The sequence below is a fragment of the Palaemon carinicauda genome, chromosome 34 (assembly GCF_036898095.1).
Source record: "Palaemon carinicauda isolate YSFRI2023 chromosome 34, ASM3689809v2, whole genome shotgun sequence".
Taxonomy (NCBI): Eukaryota; Metazoa; Arthropoda; class Malacostraca; order Decapoda; family Palaemonidae; genus Palaemon; species Palaemon carinicauda.
This window is the reverse complement of record NC_090758.1, coordinates 15,381,291-15,394,765: the sequence shown is the minus strand read 5'-3', so window position 1 is coordinate 15,394,765 and position 13,475 is coordinate 15,381,291.

Below are 13,475 nucleotides of genomic sequence, written 5' to 3'. Positions count from 1 at the left end.
AGTCCAGCCTCGGCGCCTGAGACTTCCAATGCCATGGAAACGGATCCTGCTGAGACCCAGGCAGTCCTTCAAGGGAATCATCCAATGGACTGTAACTGTACTGTCTGCCTCACTCAACTCCTGCAATAAGCCTGTGCCATTGCAGCCAGCATTCCAGCTCCCAAGAATGAAGGCAGGAAACCCCTGCCTAAGTTCAAACCACACAAGACTGACAGCTCCATCTCCTACGCCACAGTTGCGGCGATGGCTGGAAAGCCTGGCATGAACCTCACTGCAAGACCCAACCGGAAGGGAGAGTTAATGATCTCCCCAAAGGACCAACAAACTGCCAGCTATCTACAGGAAGAACCAGCCAGGACACTGCTTGACCCTGCCTTGATCCAGAGGATTGATTGATTGATTGAAAGTTTTCTGGCATCCTGACATCTAAGGTCATTGACGGCAATAGCATTTATTATATATGAAAAATAAGAGAAAAGATGTCATTATAATAGTTAAATAGTTTTCAGAAGACCTTCTTCTGAAATAAATCTAAAAATGCCGCTCGCACAGTAAGACACATCATGTCCAAGAATCTTGGCAAGGATGAACCTGCCATCCTCACCTCGACCCTCAAACAGATATGTATTTCTTAAGTTATTATAATTAGGGCATTCGGTCAACAAATGCCTCACTATTAGAGTTACTAAACAGTCCTCGCAATACGGTTGGTGACGGCCCTTCAGCAGAAACTCGTGTCAACCGAGTGTGACCAACACGGAGACGACAAAGAGTCGTCTCCCATTTTCGGGGTACAGTATCATGTTATACCTCCAAGGTGATATGACATTTGTTACTTCCCTCATTTTATTGCCATCTAGACTATCCCAGTGCTGTTGCCATTTATTACAAACCAATTTCTTGATGTAAGGTACGAAATCATTACAGGGAATGGGATACCTCCTTGGTGGCAACTCCGATGCTGCATTCTTCACCAGTAAATCTGCCTTCTCATTCCCAGACACACTTACATGTGGTGGAACCCAACAAAATCGAAGTGTTATACCTCTCTGTCCAATAATAAAAAGCCATTCTAAAATCTTTAAAACTAGAGGGCTACTGGAATTAAAAACTTCTAAAGCTTGAAGGGCACTCCTTGCATCACTAAAAATTGTAAAATTACCCTCCTTCTCCAACGCTATTTTCTCAATAGCGGTTAATAAACCATATAGTTCGGTAGTAAATATGGAAGAGGTTAGAGGAAGTGCACCTCTACAATTAAAACCATTACTATGTACTCCAAATCCAACACCAGCATCAGAATTGGAGCTATCAGTATATATAAAAGTCGATCCTCTCTTTTTTTCAACATGTTCCATAAAAAGAGACCTGGCTTCTAAGTCTATCATATTCTTCTTAACTCCAATAAAGTATCTACAAAAAGATATCTCTGGTAATTTCCATGGAGGCGTTGATGATACCTAGAATGGAAGTACCTTACTTCTAATTATATCCAGACTGTTTAATAGTCGTTTCACACAAAAGCCATAAGGTTGAGGAGATTTTGGGTGCAACTCAAAGTATGATGCGTGTCTTACAAGGCTTGCAGTCTGAAGGGCTAAAGAGTTAGGGAGTCTTTACAATCTAAACCAATACCGAATAATGGAAGATATTCGATAAAGGTCTAGAGGTAACTCTCCAGCATCAACAAGGAGACTTGGGATAGGGGAGGTTTTAAATGCTCCTGTAGACAATCTAATACCTGCATGATGTATCGAGTTTAATATTTTTAACTGGCTTGGGGTGACTGAAGAGTATATTTCACATTCATAGCTAATTTTGGAAAAAATCAAGGCCTTGTATAATCTTAAAATAGTATTGCGGTCTGCCCTCCATGATGTATGGGACAATACTTTTAAGATATTCAGAGCCTCGAGACATTTAGCTTTTAACACTTTTAAGTGAGAAACCCATGTAAGCCTACAATTAAATATCAAACCTAAAAATTTAGCATCACTTGCACATGGTATCAGTTGACCTTTAATGTATATATCCGGGTCTGGATGTACTCCCCGGATACAACAAAAATGGACAATGGTTGTTTTACTTGTCGAGAACTTAAATCCATTCATGTCTGCCCACTGGATAATTTTGTCAATAGAGAGTTGGATTCTTCTCTCAACCATTGCCATTCTAGTGCCAGCAAATGATATTGAGAGATCATCCACAAATAATGTTGAGAGAACATCCCGGGGAATGACTGAGGATATCCCATTAATTGCTAGTGCAAACAGGGTTACACTCAGCACACTCTCCTGAGGAACTCCTTCTTCCTGACACTTACTTTTGTGGTCACACTATGCGCAGGTCTCATACCTCCTGCTCAATTGCAACCGAAACTTTGAGGTATTGGGACCCCAAGGACTGCAACATCTGCTCGGCCTTGATAACCGAGGGTTTCGGTGATCTCAAGTTGACAGAGTCGAGGGATGCTGTGAAGGAAAAGCTTCGGAAATGGGTACGAGGGTTCCAGATGAACTCTCCAGGAACGTACCTTCCCAATGACATGATGAGAAGCATGCTGTTCCCGAAGGCAACAGATGATGCTGTCGTACCTCAGGCACGACCCGGGCCTCCTTGCATCCAGATCGCAGTTGAGGCCGACATCAATGAAGCAATGAAAGGAATGGACATCTATCAGGAGAGGATGTCTGAAGTGTTCTCGGACACAGGAAAGGATCTCCTTCAAGAAGATCCTGAAGAACAGGCAGCCCAACCACCAGGAGGAGACGAGGATCTCGAGTCGACGGAAGCAGAGGACCCCTTTCTGTCTGTGTCGACATTCCAGCCTGCAACGTCGACGTCTTCAGCTCCTACCCCTCCTTTAGACTTGCTGGGTCAAGCGGTTATGACCCAAATTATGTTGCTAATGGACACTCTACGTAAGGAAAACATAGATATAAAGAAGGAAATGATGAAGGAATTCCGTTAAGCAACTCGGATAGTCACTTCCCGTGGGTCTTACAAGCGACCCAGAGTGTGTGACCTGCCACCTTGCTCCGAAACCATTCCCTGGAGGTATGCAGAGTAATGCTGTGAAGTACATGAGAAATTTACAAAGACAGGATTGTGAACTAGACGACGCCGCAGAACACTTACTCGATTCATTTGTAATCATTATAGGTTCCTCAGATGATGATGACGACGACGACGACAATGAGAAGGAAAATGATATTTAAATATCATCAGTAATCTTTAATATCATATGGAGGCTGGCTATGAAAATTATTTCCATATACTGTATTTACTATACACACCAAGACCATTTTCCATTTATAATAAAATAATTTACATATTTGTTTATATTCGGCATATCATTTAACTACCCTTTCTTATTATGGCCTGAAATATAGAAATATAAAACATGAAAGTCTACATAGCATCGAAATGATGGCATAGTTCACGTTAGATTTTTCTATTAAGAAGTTTTCATGTCCTCATCCATGCATTATACATATATATATATATATATATATATATATATATATATATATATATATATATATATATATATATATATATATGAGAGAGAGAATGAACTTGGTTGTCATGAGGGAAGCAAATTGTACATAAAACTGTGATAGCAAATAATTCCAGAAAACGTAGAACTACAACTATAAAAATGGAAATGACCAGGAGTTAAAAGGTTAAGAGTTAATTGTCAAACTCGTCTCGAAAAAAAAAAAGCAGGATTAGTCTAACACGTTAAATCTGTTAATCCGCAGGTCAGATTCTTCTTCATATCTTCAGAGGAGGGGGGGGGGGTCTTGAAGGTATGCTGTCCGAAATATTTTGATGTAGATACGATGCATTGAGAAGAGAGCTTCTCTCACCCGCCACTTTCGTTTGCTTCGACTATAGACATGCATCCTAAAATCCTCTTTTTTTTTCTCCCAGGGATAGGATTATATCGAAATAAATCATGAAAAACAATCATTTGAGTATTATTGTCAGATATTTGAATATTGAATACTAAATAAGTTATGATTTAAGATAATTTTGCGGCAATTATGTTTTGCAATATTATTAAAATCAAAATATTTAGCATAAAATAAACATTATCTTTAGTGAAGTCACCAGGTTTTTTCATTTTGTCAACTTGCCATGATTCAACTGTAATCATGTAGTTGTCTATCTTTGCACGGTAGAGAAGTTTTATCTCTTCCCGATAATTGTCTGATTTTCTCAAGTTAGCTCTGAAGAGATTACCAGTAGTGCTGCTGGAGCCTTTTCTCTGAAGACGATCGCCACTGCAGCCTGCAGGGACTGCTACGAGGATCCCTCGTATGAATGTGACAGCTGCGATGCCTACCAGAAAAGAAGAGTGTATCTATTCAGCGCAGTAGATCTCAGAACCACAGCTGTTTAGGACAAAACACTGCCTATCCATAACATAAGGTGCAGCTGCAAGGGCTGCAAAATCGCCTCTATCAAGGTCCTGAAACACTACAGGGCCATGAAAGCAGCTAACAGGGAAGGGAATACATGCCCTCCCAAAAGAAGGAAGAGCCCTGAACGCCCTTCTCCAGTGCCAGGATCACCCCTGCCATCACCTCTAGTGACTCCAAGGACTGAGGGAACATCCTCATCTTTGTCAGCTCCTTCAACTCCACTGCAGACAGTTACAGTTATCAGTCCAGCCTCGGCGCCTGAGACTTCCAATGCCATGGAAACGGATCCTGCTGAGACCCAGGCAGTCCTTCAAGGGAATCATCCAATGGACTGTAACTGTACTGTCTGCCTCACTCAACTCCTGCAATAAGCCTGTGCCATTGCAGCCAGCATTCCAGCTCCCAAGAATGAAGGCAGGAAACCCCTGCCTAAGTTCAAACCACACAAGACTGACAGCTCCATCTCCTACGCCACAGTTGCGGCGATGGCTGGAAAGCCTGGCATGAACCTCACTGCAAGACCCAACCGGAAGGGAGAGTTAATGATCTCCCCAAAGGACCAACAAACTGCCAGCTATCTACAGGAAGAACCAGCCAGGACACTGCTTGACCCTGCCTTGATCCAGAGGATTGATTGATTGATTGAAAGTTTTCTGGCATCCTGACATCTAAGGTCATTGACGGCAATAGCATTTATTATATATGAAAAATAAGAGAAAAGATGTCATTATAATAGTTAAATAGTTTTCAGAAGACCTTCTTCTGAAATAAATCTAAAAATGCCGCTCGCACAGTAAGACACATCATGTCCAAGAATCTTGGCAAGGATGAACCTGCCATCCTCACCTCGACCCTCAAACAGATATGTATTTCTTAAGTTATTATAATTAGGGCATTCGGTCAACAAATGCCTCACTATTAGAGTTACTAAACAGTCCTCGCAATACGGTTGGTGACGGCCCTTCAGCAGAAACTCGTGTCAACCGAGTGTGACCAACACGGAGACGACAAAGAGTCGTCTCCCATTTTCGGGGTACAGTATCATGTTATACCTCCAAGGTGATATGACATTTGTTACTTCCCTCATTTTATTGCCATCTAGACTATCCCAGTGCTGTTGCCATTTATTACAAACCAATTTCTTGATGTAAGGTACGAAATCATTACAGGGAATGGGATACCTCCTTGGTGGCAACTCCGATGCTGCATTCTTCACCAGTAAATCTGCCTTCTCATTCCCAGACACACTTACATGTGGTGGAACCCAACAAAATCGAAGTGTTATACCTCTCTGTCCAATAATAAAAAGCCATTCTAAAATCTTTAAAACTAGAGGGCTACTGGAATTAAAAACTTCTAAAGCTTGAAGGGCACTCCTTGCATCACTAAAAATTGTAAAATTACCCTCCTTCTCCAACGCTATTTTCTCAATAGCGGTTAATAAACCATATAGTTCGGTAGTAAATATGGAAGAGGTTAGAGGAAGTGCACCTCTACAATTAAAACCATTACTATGTACTCCAAATCCAACACCAGCATCAGAATTGGAGCTATCAGTATATATAAAAGTCGATCCTCTCTTTTTTTCAACATGTTCCATAAAAAGAGACCTGGCTTCTAAGTCTATCATATTCTTCTTAACTCCAATAAAGTATCTACAAAAAGATATCTCTGGTAATTTCCATGGAGGCGTTGATGATACCTAGAATGGAAGTACCTTACTTCTAATTATATCCAGACTGTTTAATAGTCGTTTCACACAAAAGCCATAAGGTTGAGGAGATTTTGGGTGCAACTCAAAGTATGATGCGTGTCTTACAAGGCTTGCAGTCTGAAGGGCTAAAGAGTTAGGGAGTCTTTACAATCTAAACCAATACCGAATAATGGAAGATATTCGATAAAGGTCTAGAGGTAACTCTCCAGCATCAACAAGGAGACTTGGGATAGGGGAGGTTTTAAATGCTCCTGTAGACAATCTAATACCTGCATGATGTATCGAGTTTAATATTTTTAACTGGCTTGGGGTGACTGAAGAGTATATTTCACATTCATAGCTAATTTTGGAAAAAATCAAGGCCTTGTATAATCTTAAAATAGTATTGCGGTCTGCCCTCCATGATGTATGGGACAATACTTTTAAGATATTCAGAGCCTCGAGACATTTAGCTTTTAACACTTTTAAGTGAGAAACCCATGTAAGCCTACAATTAAATATCAAACCTAAAAATTTAGCATCACTTGCACATGGTATCAGTTGACCTTTAATGTATATATCCGGGTCTGGATGTACTCCCCGGATACAACAAAAATGGACAATGGTTGTTTTACTTGTCGAGAACTTAAATCCATTCATGTCTGCCCACTGGATAATTTTGTCAATAGAGAGTTGGATTCTTCTCTCAACCATTGCCATTCTAGTGCCAGCAAATGATATTGAGAGATCATCCACAAATAATGTTGAGAGAACATCCCGGGGAATGACTGAGGATATCCCATTAATTGCTAGTGCAAACAGGGTTACACTCAGCACACTCTCCTGAGGAACTCCTTCTTCCTGACACTTACTTTTGTGGTCACACTATGCGCAGGTCTCATACCTCCTGCTCAATTGCAACCGAAACTTTGAGGTATTGGGACCCCAAGGACTGCAACATCTGCTCGGCCTTGATAACCGAGGGTTTCGGTTATCTCAAGTTGACAGAGTCGAGGGATGCTGTGAAGGAAAAGCTTCGGAAATGGGTACGAGGGTTCCAGATGAACTCTCCAGGAACGTACCTTCCCAATGACATGATGAGAAGCATGCTGTTCCCGAAGGCAACAGATGATGCTGTCGTACCTCAGGCACGACCCGGGCCTCCTTGCATCCAGATCGCAGTTGAGGCCGACATCAATGAAGCAATGAAAGGAATGGACATCTATCAGGAGAGGATGTCTGAAGTGTTCTCGGACACAGGAAAGGATCTCCTTCAAGAAGATCCTGAAGAACAGGCAGCCCAACCACCAGGAGGAGACGAGGATCTCGAGTCGACGGAAGCAGAGGACCCCTTTCTGTCTGTGTCGACATTCCAGCCTGCAACGTCGACGTCTTCAGCTCCTACCCCTCCTTTAGACTTGCTGGGTCAAGCGGTTATGACCCAAATTATGTTGCTAATGGACACTCTACGTAAGGAAAACATAGATATAAAGAAGGAAATGATGAAGGAATTCCGTTAAGCAACTCGGATAGTCACTTCCCGTGGGTCTTACAAGCGACCCAGAGTGTGTGACCTGCCACCTTGCTCCGAAACCATTCCCTGGAGGTATGCAGAGTAATGCTGTGAAGTACATGAGAAATTTACAAAGACAGGATTGTGAACTAGACGACGCCGCAGAACACTTACTCGATTCATTTGTAATCATTATAGGTTCCTCAGATGATGATGACGACGACGACGACAATGAGAAGGAAAATGATATTTAAATATCATCAGTAATCTTTAATATCATATGGAGGCTGGCTATGAAAATTATTTCCATATACTGTATTTACTATACACACCAAGACCATTTTCCATTTATAATAAAATAATTTACATATTTGTTTATATTCGGCATATCATTTAACTACCCTTTCTTATTATGGCCTGAAATATAGAAATATAAAACATGAAAGTCTACATAGCATCGAAATGATGGCATAGTTCACGTTAGATTTTTCTATTAAGAAGTTTTCATGTCCTCATCCATGCATTATACATATATATATATATATATATATATATATATATATATATATATATATATATATATATATATATATATATGAGAGAGAGAATGAACTTGGTTGTCATGAGGGAAGCAAATTGTACATAAAACTGTGATAGCAAATAATTCCAGAAAACGTAGAACTACAACTATAAAAATGGAAATGACCAGGAGTTAAAAGGTTAAGAGTTAATTGTCAAACTCGTCTCGAAAAAAAAAAAGCAGGATTAGTCTAACACGTTAAATCTGTTAATCCGCAGGTCAGATTCTTCTTCATATCTTCAGAGGAGGGGGGGGGGTCTTGAAGGTATGCTGTCCGAAATATTTTGATGTAGATACGATGCATTGAGAAGAGAGCTTCTCTCACCCGCCACTTTCGTTTGCTTCGACTATAGACATGCATCCTAAAATCCTCTTTTTTTTTCTCCCAGGGATAGGATTATATCGAAATAAATCATGAAAAACAATCATTTGAGTATTATTGTCAGATATTTGAATATTGAATACTAAATAAGTTATGATTTAAGATAATTTTGCGGCAATTATGTTTTGCAATATTATTAAAATCAAAATATTTAGCATAAAATAAACATTATCTTTAGTGAAGTCACCAGGTTTTTTCATTTTGTCAACTTGCCATGATTCAACTGTAATCATGTAGTTGTCTATCTTTGCACGGTAGAGAAGTTTTATCTCTTCCCGATAATTGTCTGATTTTCTCAAGTTAGCTCTGAAGAGATTACCAGTAGTGCTGCTGGAGCCTTTTCTCTGAAGACGATCGCCACTGCAGCCTGCAGGGACTGCTACGAGGATCCCTCGTATGAATGTGACAGCTGCGATGCCTACCAGAAAAGAAGAGTGTATCTATTCAGCGCAGTAGATCTCAGAACCACAGCTGTTTAGGACAAAACACTGCCTATCCATAACATAAGGTGCAGCTGCAAGGGCTGCAAAATCGCCTCTATCAAGGTCCTGAAACACTACAGGGCCATGAAAGCAGCTAACAGGGAAGGGAATACATGCCCTCCCAAAAGAAGGAAGAGCCCTGAACGCCCTTCTCCAGTGCCAGGATCACCCCTGCCATCACCTCTAGTGACTCCAAGGACTGAGGGAACATCCTCATCTTTGTCAGCTCCTTCAACTCCACTGCAGACAGTTACAGTTATCAGTCCAGCCTCGGCGCCTGAGACTTCCAATGCCATGGAAACGGATCCTGCTGAGACCCAGGCAGTCCTTCAAGGGAATCATCCAATGGACTGTAACTGTACTGTCTGCCTCACTCAACTCCTGCAATAAGCCTGTGCCATTGCAGCCAGCATTCCAGCTCCCAAGAATGAAGGCAGGAAACCCCTGCCTAAGTTCAAACCACACAAGACTGACAGCTCCATCTCCTACGCCACAGTTGCGGCGATGGCTGGAAAGCCTGGCATGAACCTCACTGCAAGACCCAACCGGAAGGGAGAGTTAATGATCTCCCCAAAGGACCAACAAACTGCCAGCTATCTACAGGAAGAACCAGCCAGGACACTGCTTGACCCTGCCTTGATCCAGAGGATTGATTGATTGATTGAAAGTTTTCTGGCATCCTGACATCTAAGGTCATTGACGGCAATAGCATTTATTATATATGAAAAATAAGAGAAAAGATGTCATTATAATAGTTAAATAGTTTTCAGAAGACCTTCTTCTGAAATAAATCTAAAAATGCCGCTCGCACAGTAAGACACATCATGTCCAAGAATCTTGGCAAGGATGAACCTGCCATCCTCACCTCGACCCTCAAACAGATATGTATTTCTTAAGTTATTATAATTAGGGCATTCGGTCAACAAATGCCTCACTATTAGAGTTACTAAACAGTCCTCGCAATACGGTTGGTGACGGCCCTTCAGCAGAAACTCGTGTCAACCGAGTGTGACCAACACGGAGACGACAAAGAGTCGTCTCCCATTTTCGGGGTACAGTATCATGTTATACCTCCAAGGTGATATGACATTTGTTACTTCCCTCATTTTATTGCCATCTAGACTATCCCAGTGCTGTTGCCATTTATTACAAACCAATTTCTTGATGTAAGGTACGAAATCATTACAGGGAATGGGATACCTCCTTGGTGGCAACTCCGATGCTGCATTCTTCACCAGTAAATCTGCCTTCTCATTCCCAGACACACTTACATGTGGTGGAACCCAACAAAATCGAAGTGTTATACCTCTCTGTCCAATAATAAAAAGCCATTCTAAAATCTTTAAAACTAGAGGGCTACTGGAATTAAAAACTTCTAAAGCTTGAAGGGCACTCCTTGCATCACTAAAAATTGTAAAATTACCCTCCTTCTCCAACGCTATTTTCTCAATAGCGGTTAATAAACCATATAGTTCGGTAGTAAATATGGAAGAGGTTAGAGGAAGTGCACCTCTACAATTAAAACCATTACTATGTACTCCAAATCCAACACCAGCATCAGAATTGGAGCTATCAGTATATATAAAAGTCGATCCTCTCTTTTTTTCAACATGTTCCATAAAAAGAGACCTGGCTTCTAAGTCTATCATATTCTTCTTAACTCCAATAAAGTATCTACAAAAAGATATCTCTGGTAATTTCCATGGAGGCGTTGATGATACCTAGAATGGAAGTACCTTACTTCTAATTATATCCAGACTGTTTAATAGTCGTTTCACACAAAAGCCATAAGGTTGAGGAGATTTTGGGTGCAACTCAAAGTATGATGCGTGTCTTACAAGGCTTGCAGTCTGAAGGGCTAAAGAGTTAGGGAGTCTTTACAATCTAAACCAATACCGAATAATGGAAGATATTCGATAAAGGTCTAGAGGTAACTCTCCAGCATCAACAAGGAGACTTGGGATAGGGGAGGTTTTAAATGCTCCTGTAGACAATCTAATACCTGCATGATGTATCGAGTTTAATATTTTTAACTGGCTTGGGGTGACTGAAGAGTATATTTCACATTCATAGCTAATTTTGGAAAAAATCAAGGCCTTGTATAATCTTAAAATAGTATTGCGGTCTGCCCTCCATGATGTATGGGACAATACTTTTAAGATATTCAGAGCCTCGAGACATTTAGCTTTTAACACTTTTAAGTGAGAAACCCATGTAAGCCTACAATTAAATATCAAACCTAAAAATTTAGCATCACTTGCACATGGTATCAGTTGACCTTTAATGTATATATCCGGGTCTGGATGTACTCCCCGGATACAACAAAAATGGACAATGGTTGTTTTACTTGTCGAGAACTTAAATCCATTCATGTCTGCCCACTGGATAATTTTGTCAATAGAGAGTTGGATTCTTCTCTCAACCATTGCCATTCTAGTGCCAGCAAATGATATTGAGAGATCATCCACAAATAATGTTGAGAGAACATCCCGGGGAATGACTGAGGATATCCCATTAATTGCTAGTGCAAACAGGGTTACACTCAGCACACTCTCCTGAGGAACTCCTTCTTCCTGACACTTACTTTTGTGGTCACACTATGCGCAGGTCTCATACCTCCTGCTCAATTGCAACCGAAACTTTGAGGTATTGGGACCCCAAGGACTGCAACATCTGCTCGGCCTTGATAACCGAGGGTTTCGGTGATCTCAAGTTGACAGAGTCGAGGGATGCTGTGAAGGAAAAGCTTCGGAAATGGGTACGAGGGTTCCAGATGAACTCTCCAGGAACGTACCTTCCCAATGACATGATGAGAAGCATGCTGTTCCCGAAGGCAACAGATGATGCTGTCGTACCTCAGGCACGACCCGGGCCTCCTTGCATCCAGATCGCAGTTGAGGCCGACATCAATGAAGCAATGAAAGGAATGGACATCTATCAGGAGAGGATGTCTGAAGTGTTCTCGGACACAGGAAAGGATCTCCTTCAAGAAGATCCTGAAGAACAGGCAGCCCAACCACCAGGAGGAGACGAGGATCTCGAGTCGACGGAAGCAGAGGACCCCTTTCTGTCTGTGTCGACATTCCAGCCTGCAACGTCGACGTCTTCAGCTCCTACCCCTCCTTTAGACTTGCTGGGTCAAGCGGTTATGACCCAAATTATGTTGCTAATGGACACTCTACGTAAGGAAAACATAGATATAAAGAAGGAAATGATGAAGGAATTCCGTTAAGCAACTCGGATAGTCACTTCCCGTGGGTCTTACAAGCGACCCAGAGTGTGTGACCTGCCACCTTGCTCCGAAACCATTCCCTGGAGGTATGCAGAGTAATGCTGTGAAGTACATGAGAAATTTACAAAGACAGGATTGTGAACTAGACGACGCCGCAGAACACTTACTCGATTCATTTGTAATCATTATAGGTTCCTCAGATGATGATGACGACGACGACGACAATGAGAAGGAAAATGATATTTAAATATCATCAGTAATCTTTAATATCATATGGAGGCTGGCTATGAAAATTATTTCCATATACTGTATTTACTATACACACCAAGACCATTTTCCATTTATAATAAAATAATTTACATATTTGTTTATATTCGGCATATCATTTAACTACCCTTTCTTATTATGGCCTGAAATATAGAAATATAAAACATGAAAGTCTACATAGCATCGAAATGATGGCATAGTTCACGTTAGATTTTTCTATTAAGAAGTTTTCATGTCCTCATCCATGCATTATACATATATATATATATATATATATATATATATATATATATATATATATATATATATATATATATATATATGAGAGAGAGAATGAACTTGGTTGTCATGAGGGAAGCAAATTGTACATAAAACTGTGATAGCAAATAATTCCAGAAAACGTAGAACTACAACTATAAAAATGGAAATGACCAGGAGTTAAAAGGTTAAGAGTTAATTGTCAAACTCGTCTCGAAAAAAAAAAAGCAGGATTAGTCTAACACGTTAAATCTGTTAATCCGCAGGTCAGATTCTTCTTCATATCTTCAGAGGAGGGGGGGGGGTCTTGAAGGTATGCTGTCCGAAATATTTTGATGTAGATACGATGCATTGAGAAGAGAGCTTCTCTCACCCGCCACTTTCGTTTGCTTCGACTATAGACATGCATCCTAAAATCCTCTTTTTTTTTCTCCCAGGGATAGGATTATATCGAAATAAATCATGAAAAACAATCATTTGAGTATTATTGTCAGATATTTGAATATTGAATACTAAATAAGTTATGATTTAAGATCATTTTGCGGCAATTATGTTTTGCAATATTATTAAAATCAAAATATTTAGCATAAAATAAACATTATCTTTAGTGAAGTCACCAGGTTTTTTCATTTTGTCAA